Source organism: Tyto alba, unplaced genomic scaffold, assembly GCF_018691265.1.
Source record: "Tyto alba isolate M040663 unplaced genomic scaffold, T.alba_DEE_v4.0 Super-Scaffold_7, whole genome shotgun sequence".
Lineage (NCBI taxonomy): Eukaryota > Metazoa > Chordata > Aves > Strigiformes > Tytonidae > Tyto > Tyto alba.
Genome location: NW_024881328.1, coordinates 11,060,774 through 11,075,106, shown reverse-complemented (window position 1 = coordinate 11,075,106; position 14,333 = coordinate 11,060,774).

Genomic DNA, 14,333 nt, shown 5'->3' with positions numbered 1-14,333 from the left:
GGGGGACCCAAAGGGATTGTCTCATCCATCCCCAAACTGTGGCATAGCTGGGGAGATGCTGGTGCCATCCGTTTTTGAAGCCTGCATGGAGGGATGTGCAGATCCTCTGACTGAGCCTGACGTGCTTCACTGCCTCTGCAGTTAGGAGGGTTTTCCTAATCTCCCGACTTTGCTGACTGCCATCCCCTCTGTGCCCACCATGGGATGTGTGTTCCTGGGGTGAAACAAGCCTCGCTTCTTTCCCCTCTCCTGGGCAGGCTGTGATTTAACCATCTCAGCCCATTCTCACTGCTGTCCTCCGTGGGTGTCCCACCTCTCCCACCCTTGTGCTGCCTGCAGACAGGGTCCCCTGCCAGCCGGGGCCGTCCCGGCTCGGGGGGGTACACACTGCCTCTCACATCCACTCTCACATCCATGGGGGGAGAGATACAGAAACCCGCTGATATGGGGAGGCTGCAGTGAAGACATGGGATTGCTGGGGAAGGGTCACGCTGGTGGCTTCCAGTGGCTGGACCGTGGATAAAGAAAGCTTCAGAGGCTTGGGATGTTCAAGCCACAAACTTAAGAGTTGCTGTGAGTTTCCTGAGTCTTGGGGAATACTGGAGAGGCGAGAAACCCTGTTGGCACGGTTAGGAGGAGGAGGATCGTTGGGATATCTGTACTTTATCATGTCTCTGTGAAGTCCATCTGTGACTCAGTGCAGCTGAGAGACCCAGACCAGTCCTTACCCCCTTCTTCCTTGCTGTAGCCCCTGCCTCCTCATGTGTCTCTTACTGATACTTAATCTATATGTCACAATCAGACCTTTGTGAAGACTGAAGGAAAGAAATTGTTGAACTTTCCGTATCTAGTTACCTGCACACCAGCATTATGTAAAGGATGAGTTTTGCCTTTTAATTTATTTATAGAACCTGTAGTCATTACCTTGTTTGCCTTGGTCATTGCAATTCATTTTCCATGATTCCTCTTTGATCTTTCAGGTTTCTGTAAAGCCATGGTTGCATTGTGTGGGTCTCACTCTGTACCTTTTCTTTGCTTGGGGAAAGGTTACTGCTATGGGTTTATGATAATTTCCTTTAATTTCCTTGGATCGTAACCAGCTTTCTGGGGTTCCTTTATCCTGAAGCACTGGAATCTAATTTTTTTTTTTTGAGGTTTCACTTCCTTTTTGTAAAATAGCAAACTTTGGAGGTTTTTTTCTCCATCATTTTCATCAAAATATCCTCCGCTTTTCCAACTTCCTGTCACAAAGAAGCACCTCAAAATGAACACTCATTTTATACCTGTCTTCCTCTTTTCAAACCTGTGTCCAGCTCTGTCCAGGCCACCTGTTTGCTGGATGGTTTGAGTCTTGCAGCTTCATCTTTCCTGCAGCTGTCTCGGTAGGTAGCTAAAGCCTCCCCAGCTCCTGGTCCTTGACTGACTTTATTGGTTGCTCAAGAAATGCTCTTGGGAACATTGGGAACCTGTCTTTGTGATGAAGTGACCTGATGTGGGCTTGAAAGGTGGCTTTATTTCTCTTCTACCCAGAGATACTCCATGTGCCGGGATCATGCTGGACTTGGCCAATATCTCTGTGTATTTATCCGTTTCTTTTCCCTTTTCTCCTCACTGGTCCTGAGTAAGGGTCTTGCCTGTGTGAGCTGGACCCTTCTTCTCCCAGCAGTCATCTTTCCTGGCCCATCACTTGGTGGCCGCAGCCACGGCTCTCTGGCAGCACCATCTGTGTCCCCGTGCCCCGCTGGCCATGCCCCCGCCGTTCCCTCAGCCATGGTGCCACCTGCGCCCCCTCCTCCCCATCCTTGCCCCCCGCGGGGCCAGGCAGTTGCTTTGGATCTTGCTCAGGGCTGGGGCTGGCAGCTCCGCCGGTGCCCATGTGCCAGCACAGCATGGCACGGGCGAGCAGATGAAGCTTGGCAGCTCCTGGCTGCCGGGCCAGGGAGCCGTGAGGAGCCCCCACCTCCCACGCTGTGTCTTGGGGTTCTTGCTGGGACACTCAAGCCATCCGAGGTGGCTGCGTGGAGGGGTGCACCAAGCCAGCTCACCTCCTGCTTCACACCTTGATTAGGTGGGTGGCCCTGCTCTGCCCCAGGGCATGCCCAGGTTTTGCTGTACCCAGACACCAAGGCGGGGGTCCCTGAGACCCCCTGGGCTGCTTCCCCCTCACCAGCTCCCTTGGGCGCATCACGGAGATGTATGTGCCAGCCCAAGGGCTGGTGTGCACCAGAGGCCACGGGGGATGGTGCAGCGCTGGGCAGCAGCGGCTGCACCTGAGAAATACTGTGACAAAAGCAGAGCTTGGGGACACCGTTCTCACCCTGCCACCCACGATGTCACAGCGAGGCAATGGCTCTGCTTTCCCCTGAAATCCAGGGGTAGGAAGTGGCAACCTTACTGTTTGCAAACCAAACCTATCTGGCAGGCCGGTCAGTAAACATAGCTCCTCCTCTGGCCCTTCCAGAGCTATGTTTTGGGCTGAAAGCTGTTTTTTTGGGGTCCAGTGATACAGTTTGAGTTGGGAAGTTGGGTTATGAGCACAACAGGAGCATCAGGTGGGTTTGCCACCCTGGTGCTCCAGACTGGCATGTGGCCTGGTGGTGCCGAAACTGCTGAGTCCAGAAAGGAGCTGAGGGGCTGGAAAAGTGTGTGTACAATGCAGGAAAAGTGGAATTGATAACATGTGGTTAATTATTGCCAGTGAGAGGAGGCCAGAAATTTTTTCGGTGCAGTTGTGAAACAGAGGGCAGGTACAGGGGGAATGAGCACAAATGGGCACAGGGGGAGCTGTGATGGCTCTGTGAAGCCAGAGTTGGGTAAACAGCATCTTTGCTGGGTGAAGAAGTAGTAGCTTGTGTTGTCCCTCAACTCTTCTGGGGTTATCTGGAAGTTTTGGGGGTGATGCTGAATCCTGATGATGCTGGGGAGAGACCTGGCTGTATCCTCATGGAGCTGCAAGGAGGGAGCAGGCAGAGGGGAGCAGCTTGTGGGCAGGTTGCAGGCAGGGCAAAGCACTGCCGTGTCCCTTCCATAGTATCCCAGATGGGGAGGGATGGGCTGTACCCCCACAGCCCTCCTCCCACCCGAGGGCTGTACAGGGGTGACGGTGGGTGTACTGTGCTAAAAGTCAATGGGGGTCTTCACCCACAGTGATCACCTGCTCCCCACTATTGGCTGCGTGTCTGCTGTGGGTGATCCAGAAATGTCAGTGAAATGCCTGGATTTTGGATCAGGCTATTGAGGGGTGATGTGGCCAAGTGTGGGTGGCATGTGCTGCCAGGGTGCTCAGGAGGATGCTCGGGCTGGAAGTGTCCATGCAGGGCTTATACACACCCAGGGTACTCTGGATTCTGTTTCTGGTCGGGCCCTGTGCCCCCCAGGGGTCTGGCAGCATCCCCTGGGGAACCTGGTTGGAAAGCACAGTTAAGGCAGTGCTATCAGAAAACGGCCTCCTGCTGCTGATCAGCTCCTGGCAGGTTATCATTTTTGCAGCTGCCTGGCTTTTCGGAGAAAAATGTCATTTATCAGCCGTTTATGGAGGAGATCTGGTAGAGATGATCCTCGCTGGCGCTGCTGGGGCTCATCTCCGTCTGTCATGCAGGCGCCATCTAGTAGGAAAAGGAGAAAAAGACCAAAACTGAAACAAGGTGGATGTTGAAATGCAGCTTCTTTCCGAGGGAAGAGTTTAATCCAACACAAAGCTGGGCTGGGGCACGGCTTTAATGTTGAGCCCGTGGTTTGGGAACCTGCAGCAGAATTCATTGCATGGGACGTGATGAGGCATGGAGGTGCCTCAAACTGGATCATGGCTTGTCCTGGATGGGTTCTGATTTATTGGATCTTAAAATAGAATTTGACATAAAGGATCATTTCCAGACAACTCCTTGATAACATTGACAGGGCTGGATTTGATTAATTATCTGTGTAGGTTAATTGCAAGAGACTGTCTTGGGTTGCTGTCTTCAGCTTCAGTAGGTGACAGATGCTCCTGTTTCCAGCACTGGGATCGTCCCATCAGCTGGAGGCTTTAATTGCAGCTAAAAAGCTCTCCCTGCCATCCGTGCATGTGTGATTTCATATCATGAAGGCATCCGCTTTGGTTATATCGCATGATTTTACCACAAATCCCATACTGCTGTCCTCATCTTCTAACAGTCACATGAATTTTCAGTGTGATTTCCCAGCCCTAAGGGCTTGCCAGAGAAAAACCTCCCCAGATCAACCTCTCCTAGGACAAAATAAAAAGGACCCATAACATTAATTTACTTTAAACAAAGCAAAAAAAAAATCATGGTTTTATACCAGTCCTATGATTTTTGCACAGCTTGACTCACCCATTCCAGTGTGGGGAGGTGATAATGCTGGGTGTCTGTTATCTGCTGTGCATGAATTCCCGCTGGCAGGCGGTCTGTCCTCTGCTGTGGATACACGGACACACATCCCTATGCAGAAGGTCCCTGCGATACAAGTGTGACGTGGCAAATCCTGCTTGGGACATGTCTCCCTCTGGCCTTTCCCTTTAATTTTCCCAAAATATCGAGAACCGGAGGCCAGGGATGCTGCAGCGTGAGGGACATTGCCCAAGTCCTAGGGTCCAGTGGCTTCACCCTGCCAGAGACTGAACAAGAACCATTGCACTTGCCCAGAGCAGAACCTTAATTCATCTCTACTTTCACAGATAAAAGCCTGAATTAATTAAAGAAGAGAATAGAAACCACTTTGATTTCCAGAACAGCAGAAACTCCTAATTACCACAGCTCCCACAAGCACTGCTATAATTAAGGGGCTGTTGCTGTTTCCACTGCAGACCCACTTTTTGCAGGGATTTACAAATGGCACCTAAATTTTTTTCTTTTGGTGAAGTACAGCGACTCAGGGCATAGATTCTGGCTCCAGGTGCATCCCTGTAAATCATCCACAACACCACTGAAACAGCATCTAATTCCCCCATGGTTTTCTTATTAGAAATCCAGAGTCCCCAGTGGCAGTATGCTACAGACAGCGTCTGTTCTCCAATTATACTCTGATTATACAAAAATAATAAAATTGGAGGCCTTTTTTCTCTGCCTTCTGGTCTTTCCGTCTTTGAAATACACTTGGGGGCTGCTTCTAGCTTTCTATCATAACCAGAGAGACTAAGCCTTTATTAGTATTTAAAAAAGATGGTAGAAACTGAATTTCTCACCTGATCACTGGTCCTCTGGTTCTTGTAACCTTTCTAGAAGCGCTGAAGGATCATGGCGATATGGATGGTGAAACAGCTAGCTTTTACTACTGCGTAAAATTGGCAAAACACCTCTAATGCAATAACCGAGTAAATCCCACAGGAGCAGCTCCCCTGCAAATGCCAGTCTGGTGGCCACTGGGCAGAGCAGGGTGCTCCCAGCTGCCTCTTACACTCTTGCGTTGGAAAAGTGGACAGATAAAAATGTAGCTGATAATATACGTCACCTCTGTATATGTTGAGGTTTATCCTTTGGCCGCCACAACTTTCCTAACTTTATCCCTTTTCTAACTGCTGTCTGATGTCTGCCCGCTGCCAACAGTTTTTTTGATGGATGGCAGCTTCACCACCTCCAAGGTGGCTCCTCTGCTCCCTGGGTGCTTCACAGATGTGAGCAAAGCTGTCCCAAAAATTCTTCTTCCTGCTGACAGCTGCTTTCCCTTCAGTTGAATGGCCCCAGTTTTCCCCATGTCCCCCCATCCTGACCAGGGGCAGGGTCTGGCTGCAGAGACCCATGTGGGACTTCAGAGTTGGTGCAGGGCTTGCAGGAGGGGTAAGTCTGGCGCCGATGTGGGGCAGTGGGCTGTGCTTGTGTGTCTGGAGTGCTGGGTGTCCTGGGGAAGGCTCTGTGAAAGGATTTCTTAAGAAAAAACATCTTATGAATAGCTTGGAGCTACCCTGCGGCTCCATTGCAGGCATTGCAATGCATTGAATATTGGACACTTGAAATCAGGAGGTTGACTTGGTCTGAACTCCCCTAGGTACTTGTAACCCATGTTTAACACCGTGCTTTTCATCAAACACTTCCTTTTATCCCTCTAGAAAGGCTAAAGAAATAAAGGCTGTGTTTTGAAGGGACATTTCAAAAAGCAGAGGGACGCTCCTTCTCCTCTGACCCAATGCTGGCTGATGAAGGTGGGAAGCCTGCCCCAGCCTCGCCGCCCCACGGCTCCGGGCTTCCTCCCTGCCCACGGGGAGCACAGACACCCTGATGTCAAGCAGAGGCAGCTGGCCTGTGGAAAACATATTCCTTCACAAGTGGTGTCATTTTAGTAGCCACCGCTTGTGTAAGGGCAATGCAGATGTGCTTCAGGATCAGACCAAGCCCGTGACTCTGCTCTTACCTGGTTGTCTCTGCCAAAAGATGGTTTCATTAAGCAAAACATCACCAGCTTGGAGAAAAAAAAAAAAAAAAATGGAAAGTGAAAGGAACAAATGCAAAATTTGTCTGTATTAGACATGCAGGGAAGCATAAGAAGTTAAGATCACAGACAATTGAATTTAATTGAAAAATAAGACTTGAATATGAAGACTAATTTGAATTAAAGAAACAAGTTGATTGGCTGAAGAACAAAGATAGAGAATGAAAATGATTTATTTTATATCTGGGTTCCAGCTCTATTTATATCAGGATGGCTTAAAAAAAGCCCCCAACAACCACCCCCCAAGGTGGTTTTACACTTCAAATTCTTATTTTTTTGGAGACGAACACAATGCACAGGGAAATGGGACTCTCACCTGATCTCATGGGCTTAAGGAGACTTGAACTATGTACGGTAAAGTGGAAGAGCTTGATCCAAGGCTTACAGCTTCCCAGAAACATCTCAGGTTTGGTGGTGAGGGCTGCAGCTCCCCCCTTACAGGGAGGGGAGCAAACCCAAAGCCTGGGGGCAAACCAGGGGGTCAGTGACAAGCAGGCCCTTGCTTTGGGAATGTTTCCAGGACTGTAAAATGTAAAAGCCTGGTGCAAACGGCTCTGAGCAGAAGCTGTGGAGGCAGGGAGCACTGGCAGCTCATGCATGGTGGTTGTGGCTGGGCTCTGCTCCTGTGCTAGCTTTTGAAAGCAAAACGGGTAAGAAAATGGTTTTAGGGAAAATGAATAGTCTGTATTCACAGCACAAACAGGAAAATTATATACATGCAAGTGACACAAATGGGAAAAATAAGAGCTTCATTTACAGCATTTTTTAGAGTTAGAGTCATCTTTATTCCAAGGGAGTTCTGAAGGCGGCGAAATGGTTTAGTGCATCCCCCCCAGCTTGCTTAATTTCCACTTGACTGCTGCACCCTCTGCTACAGCATATCCAGCCACCGGCATCCTCCTCCCCACCAAATGGTCCCATCAGCCATGGTGCCGTTCTCAAGGCCACGTCCCCCCACTCCCCACGGATGGGCAGGTTCTGGCCGGGACCCCACGCGATGCCACCGGCCGGCTATTGTGCTGGGAGCAGCCAAGCGTGCCGGGCGCTGTGGCCGAGCAGCAAAAGTCACTTCCAAGTCGCCCTGTGGCACGCCTGGCCGGGGAGAGAGCCACGGGCACGCGAGCCGGCACGGCTCGGCACAGAGCTCGGCTGCACCCCGTGGGGCACGAGCCGAGGGGGCTGCCGGAGCCCTTGTGCTGGGGAAGAGGGGGGTCCCGGGAGGGTGGTGAGTATGCTGGCCCTTTTCCAGATGATAATGTTGACATTTTGTTGTCACTTGAAAATTTTGAAGTAGGAATAAATGCAGCGGCAGTGCTCATTTGTACTGATTCTCGCTGCCAGACTGGGGGCTGACCGAAATGTGCTTTTCATGTGTATTTACTGTATGCACAGGTAGCTTGTCAACGTCTTTAACTGCTGCACACCTGCACTTTGCATGTGTGTGAGCTGATCACAGCCTATCTACTGCTTACCCCTTCTCGCCCATCCCTTCCATGTGCTTCATCCCCAGCTTCCCCTCATCTCCTCTGGTTCCTGCCCAACTGGCATCTCCTCCATCCCTCTCCCATCCCAAGAAAACTCGGACAGGGATGTATTTCCTCCAGCACTCCATGTGAGAATGTGAGCAGGGTGGTGCACATCCCGCAAGCCGGTCCGGTAGCACATCCCAGAGCAGAGCGATAACCTGCCCCGCACCCCGGAGAGTATCATCTGCCCCAATAGTGTGTGAGGATCTCATTTCTGAGCAAAATCCAGCTGTGATTTCATTAAAGAGGGTCTTGTTCCTTGTGCTCAATATTTAATTTAACACATGTGTGTTGAATTCGGGGTGTTGATTAACCGTGACTCCAAGATAGAGGGAAATTACTAATATGGGGAAGTGCAGTCAGTATTTCATGGCAAAGAGTAATTGAGCTAACAGTTGACATATGGAGTTGTGTGGGCAAACTAATTAAATTTTACATCTTCCCAAGCATTTGTGAGTTTTATAAGTGTTTGATTTATATATTAATTAAACTTCAGAGTAAAATAAAGAGGACATAACTATTTATACTGCAAATGTGTCCATCAAGAGGAAGGGCTTTAATGCATTTTCAAATAGATACCAAAGTACCTATGCAAGTCCCCAGCTCAGCTCAGTGATGGCAGATCAGGCTGGGACCATGTTCCAGCCTGTGAGGCTGGTCCTGCACTGACACAGTGCTGAGCACCCAGCTCTCAGCACACTGCTGGACATCTTTTCATCCTCTACAGTGCCTGCTCCTCCTCTTCACCATCAGGAATGAGCTCTGTGCTGCCCAGTGGGTTGATATCTCCCTGGTGGGCTGCACAGTCCAAGTTTCCTGTTGATCTGGGTGCTTTGAAAGTAGCCAGTGAGAAAGCTAATGATTTAAATATTTATCCAACCCATTAGCAAGTCACTAGAAGTGGTTATGTTGTATCTTGGGATGATCTTGCTGAGGATTTCTGGAGTTGTCTTATTTGCGTGATTTCGTCTCTAAAGGGAACTTGCATTGTGTGTATTTGCAGCTGCACATAGGGACACCTGGGGCATTTATGGTGGTCACCATTGTTTTCAGCCTTGTTGATGCTCTGACAGAAGAGAGTTCCTGAAGTTTTGGGATCAGTCCTGCTCCTCGAGGTTTGCACTCTGGGATCTTGGTCCTTTAGGTTCACAGTTCACTCCCCATTGCTGACACATCTCTCTGGGGGTCAGCGCACATCTCATGGGTCTGTTTGGGTGAGCCCAGAGGTCTGTGCTGGGTTGATGTTGGGGCAGTTCTGGGGGGTGCAGGGCTGGCTGAGTGTTTCTGGATGTGCTGGGATGGGTTGGGAGTCTTTTTGGAACAGGAGTGCTGAGTTTTGTTCCAGGGCTGAGTGCTTGGGCTGCTCTGCCTGGGGCGGTCTGTCTTGCTGCTCCAGCAAGCATCCCTGCTTCTCTCCAGGGCTGCTTGGGCTGAGTCACCAAACTGTCCTGTATGGTTTATTCCCAGTGGTTAAGATGCCTGTAAAACCCTCTGATTCCAAAGTAAATAAATAAATAAATAAATAAAAGTTTCTATTCTGCTCTGCAGCGATGCCTCCCAGCAGCACAGGCGGTGGGGCCGTGCCACAACTCTCACATCTGTTTCTATATCCTGGCTCTGGCATCCTGATGATGCTGAAAAATGAATCTACCCTTTATATTCCTTGTTATTGATGGGTTATTTTTGCCTCTTTTGAATGGAGAAACAGGAGCTCTTTATGTCATCAGTGACACAGGATTCAGAAGACATTAGATTTTGGTAGGAAAGTGGAATTACAGCTAAAACGGGGGTATTAAAAGTCCCTTAAATTTTGTAAACTATTCATAACGGATACACAGTCAATATTAAAATCTATCAATACTATGACATAGATGGTAGCTATATTTTAAGAGTCATTCTGTGTGCCACCTCGCCGTCCCACCTACCCTCTGGGGACTCCATCAATCTTGTGGTGGCCAATGAGTCTTGTTCGCAGTGTCAGTGATTAATATCTTGACCCACTGGAGAGGAAGGATTACAAAAGCTTAGTGTTTGTGTGCAGTGTAAGTTAGAGGTTGTGGGGGCAGGAGCTACCAGGACCAGGCTGGAATTAAACTGAGAGGGAAAATAGGGGCTGGTGCTTGGCTTCAACTGCTTTTAAAATTTGGTGCTTTGCAGAGCATCCTTCCCAGAAACCATGGGGGAGACGAGATGCATATGGCACATATGCTCTATGTCATATGCCACAGGGGAAATCGTGGTGGCTTCTGCAATATTGCATGTCAAACTGGTCCCTCAGCTCAACGTATACACAAGTGATCTCTCAAATCCTGCAAAAATGCAGTCCACTGCTGAATATTTCCTGTGGGCTCTGCCCTGGCTCTGAAGAAGGTTTTAATATGTGAGAAGCAAACACCTACTGAAGCGTGTGCCTATCTACCTGGATGTGATTGAAAGGTATTCATCGTGCAGGGACAACCTTATCGGAAATCGAAGCTACCTGTGAGCTCACTGCCTGGGTTCTGAAACTCAGATTTTGCTGCATGTACATGTGTGTGTTTGAAGGAGACCAGGGGCTAATCCACCACCAGTGATTAAGCACCCATAATGAAATGGTAGACAGCATCTGACTCATGGTATTGACGATCCCTGGAAAACCTTGGGACAAGCACGCTCTCAGTAAGGAATAACGTCACCCGTGGTCAAACAAACCGGCATCACTTCACCACACAGGATCTCAAGAACATTCAGCAACAAACACTTCAACACCTTTTCCCCCCATTTCAGCCTGACTATCAATGCACTGGGGAATAACTCACGTCTCTCTACACAGCATTACATTTCATTGGCATTTTCGTTATAATGTTAGAGTACAGTGTGCCACCAGTTTGTGCATTCCTCATCTACAAATCAATGTAGCTAATACAACACATGGCATCTTGCGTTCAGTGGGCTCTTGCTGTTTTGCTAGCAGTGCCAATATGTTAAACCTAGAAATGTAACCAGCACAATGAATTTTAATTTCATATAATAACAGGACCTGCAGTTCTCCTCTGTGCACGGTATTAAAGTGGAGTATTAGAATAGGGTGCTTTGGAAACAGCCATGCGCTGTGTGATGGAGAGGCATAGCTGGCAGATCACCTTGAAGCAGATCTAATTTGATGCTGCTGTAGTATCAGAAATCATCCTAAATGGTCCTGTAGTCGATGGGGGCTTTTGCATAATGTCACAGGTGGAATCAATAACGAACCTGGGGGACTAAATAGATGAAGCAATGTAAAATCTAAGCAGCCTCTGTCCTCTGCTGCCACTGATTTTGAATGGGTATATGCAAGGCTGCTCTTGGATGCCCTTCATAAGTCTGTTTGTCCTGCTGGAGCAGGTACCCAGGCCGGTGCTGCAGCCGGCCCCAGGGCAGGGGCTCTGCAGGAGGTGGGGATGCCCGTCCTGGGACGGCTCCGCTCCTCAGCATCCCTCAGCCTCTGGTGACATTGCTTGCCTTTCCCTGCATAGCCCCTCTGCCTCCAGCTGGTTTCAGAGAAATGAGGACTGGAAGAGATCCGTTGCTCCAAAATAACATATAAATAGGAAGTGAAAGGTCAAGGCTTCCTGCAGAGTAATTTTGCCCACAGCAGCAGAAAACATAAAGGAAGAAAGACTTGTGTGATGAAGCCACTGATCAGCTCCAGGTAGCGCGGCCGTGGCCTCGGGCAACCTTCTGGTTTCTGTTTCCTCTCTGGTTTTTGCAAACTGGCCTGCCAGTCCTCACTTACTGAGAAGACCCATGTACAATTTTAAAGATGCCATTAGCTGCCCCTATTCCTTGTCTGTCCTAATGCGAAATCTGTCATTGTACTCTATCAGTGTGCCTTACGACCTGGATTGTACATGAGCCCCAGATTGCTACTGATAGGCTGGGTAGCCACGACAATCTTTAAGAAATTTGTGATCTGGTCCTGGCATATTTGACAGATAACACTCGAAATACAAATGTCAAAACACATTTAGTTTTTTTCCCTTTTCTAACTCGCCCTGAAGAAAATGCAAACGCTTTTTGACAGAATCAGTTCAGGAGCCTCCTCTAAGCCAGGCCCTGAGTGTTAGGAGAATCTGCCTCTTAAAGCCATATAGATCCATCGCTGTTGTATAAAAAAAGTACTCTTTACCCTGAGGCAGAATTACTTAAGAAAATCCTGACATGATTAGACACCACTCTCTTCTGAGAAAAAAGTAAGTATACTATTAAAGGATAACTGAGATGCTGCATAAACTGTCAGTATTTAAATGACTTGATATCGCAGTTCTGAAATGTCAGTTTGGCATGAGGGCACAAAGAAGTTCTTGAATATTTTCTGGATGCAGCTGTCTGTAGCCTGAATATGTTCTGCTGGAAGCACCTGCAGGTGCTGCAACTGCCCTCGACCTGCTGACATGGGGTATATTTAGGCTCTGTATTGGTAAGGTTCATAAACACAGGCTTGAACAATTGATAACAATTAATAAATAAATTGACAGCAATTTATGAACATGCTTTAGCATGCAAGAAGTCCTTTTGCCTTAAATCAGTATGATGATGTCGGTTAAACAATTATCTTACTTGTAGTGCCTAAGCGCCTGGCCCTACCATTCTGTTTGATGATATACAAATTAGAAACAAAGTCAGGATCTGCCCCCAGAAGTGCACAGGGTGAGTGTGAGCAGAATAGGTTACACGTGCTGTCTGCACTAGTCAGCAATAAATAATTGCACATATTTAATTTTATTAAGTCAATAGATTTAAGCATAGCCTTAAACACTGAGCCCCATCAGGGCCTTAATTAAGAGTATTAGTGAACTGTAGGCCTGCCAGCAGTGGTAAGCTGAGAATTTTATATGTAAATATCATCAGGTTCAAGCTTAAATTTTAATATTGTTGAAGTCAAGATAGCGTGTTAAATAAAATTCCATGCATGTATATAATTATACATCAATAGTGTAGAAGCCTTCAGGCTTCAACCTTTAACTGTATCAGGCAGAAAGGCTAATCCTATAGCAGGGGGATAACTGCAGCCCTCACTGGCTTGTGAAGGTTTTGGGGGACAGTGTAAGTATTTTGTGTTAGATCAGATCTTGGATCCAACCAGCTTTGATAGCTCTTGGGAATACATGTGATTAGCCAGCCCAGCCACAATATGTCACCAGCACTCCACACAAGCAGCTCCACTACTGCAGGCGAATGGAGCCTCTGTGCCAGAGAAGAGGGAGATCATCACATCCCATGGCTGGGAGAGGGAAAAAGAGGATCAAAGGACACGGAAGAGACGCCATGGGAAGATGACAAGGGAGGAAATGAAAATTCCTGGAATAATGATCGCAGAGAAGATCAGGTGGGACCTGCCCCACTTGCTCATGGAGCTGCATGGGCATGAGGAGAGGAGCTGTCCTGGTGCCCGGGGTGCCCTGGCACCCCAACACTGGGCTTTGCAGGCTGCAACTTAAAAGCACTCACTTCTTCATCTTTGCTTTCAACTTTAAAGGATTATTGCTCCTTCTGAGTGCTTGTATTGAGCCCCACCTGCTCAGAACCGAAACCACTCAGTACACTGATGAGTTCCCCTCCCCAGCACTAGATCAAGCAAACAGTCCCAGCAAATGATAGGGTCAAGTGCACGTGCTGCCTGTATTGAATGCTGCATCTGAGAATGGGCTGAACTCCTGTGGGTCCTTTCCTCTGAGGTCCAGAGGTCCCCGGTGCCTGTGGAAACCACCCCATCAGGTGGCTGGATGTGGATTTATCTGATTCCTCTCCTCTCCCATAGCTGCAGGGAGGGTGGCGGAAAGCTGTGCTCAGCAGCAAGCAGTGGGTATTTACCAGCAGAAATGCCTTGTCAGAAATAAAATGTATGGAAATAACAGACCCTTGGCAGCTACATGCAAGTGTAAAGAAAACACATCCCAATGCAACAACAAGCAAGGAGCCCTGATAGAGCATGACCTTTGTCAGGGGCTAGTGATCATTCCTGGCAGAGTTTACTCATAAGGCTTAGGAAATGTGGGCAGCCCATTAACCTGTGCTGTCTGGGATCTCCATGGATGAGCATCCTGAGCCCGGGGCAGCTGAGCCTGCCCTCACAGCTCTCGGCTGCCCACGCCAGCTCTCACAGCATGGATGGGGATTGGGGAGTTGTTCAAGGTCCTGATGGGTTTGGAAGTGACGGGATGTGATGCAGCCCTTTCCAGCCCTATAGTGTTTCTCCCTCCTTCCCTCCATGGCCCTGGCAGAGTCACCTGGTCCCGTTGCTGCTTGGCCAAGTGTCAGGGGAGTCGGTCAGTCCTTCTGCTGACATCTGGATCTCTGGGGAACCCAGCTCTGCAGGTTTGTATGGTCACATTGTACATGCTGGTATGACTGGAAACATGGCTG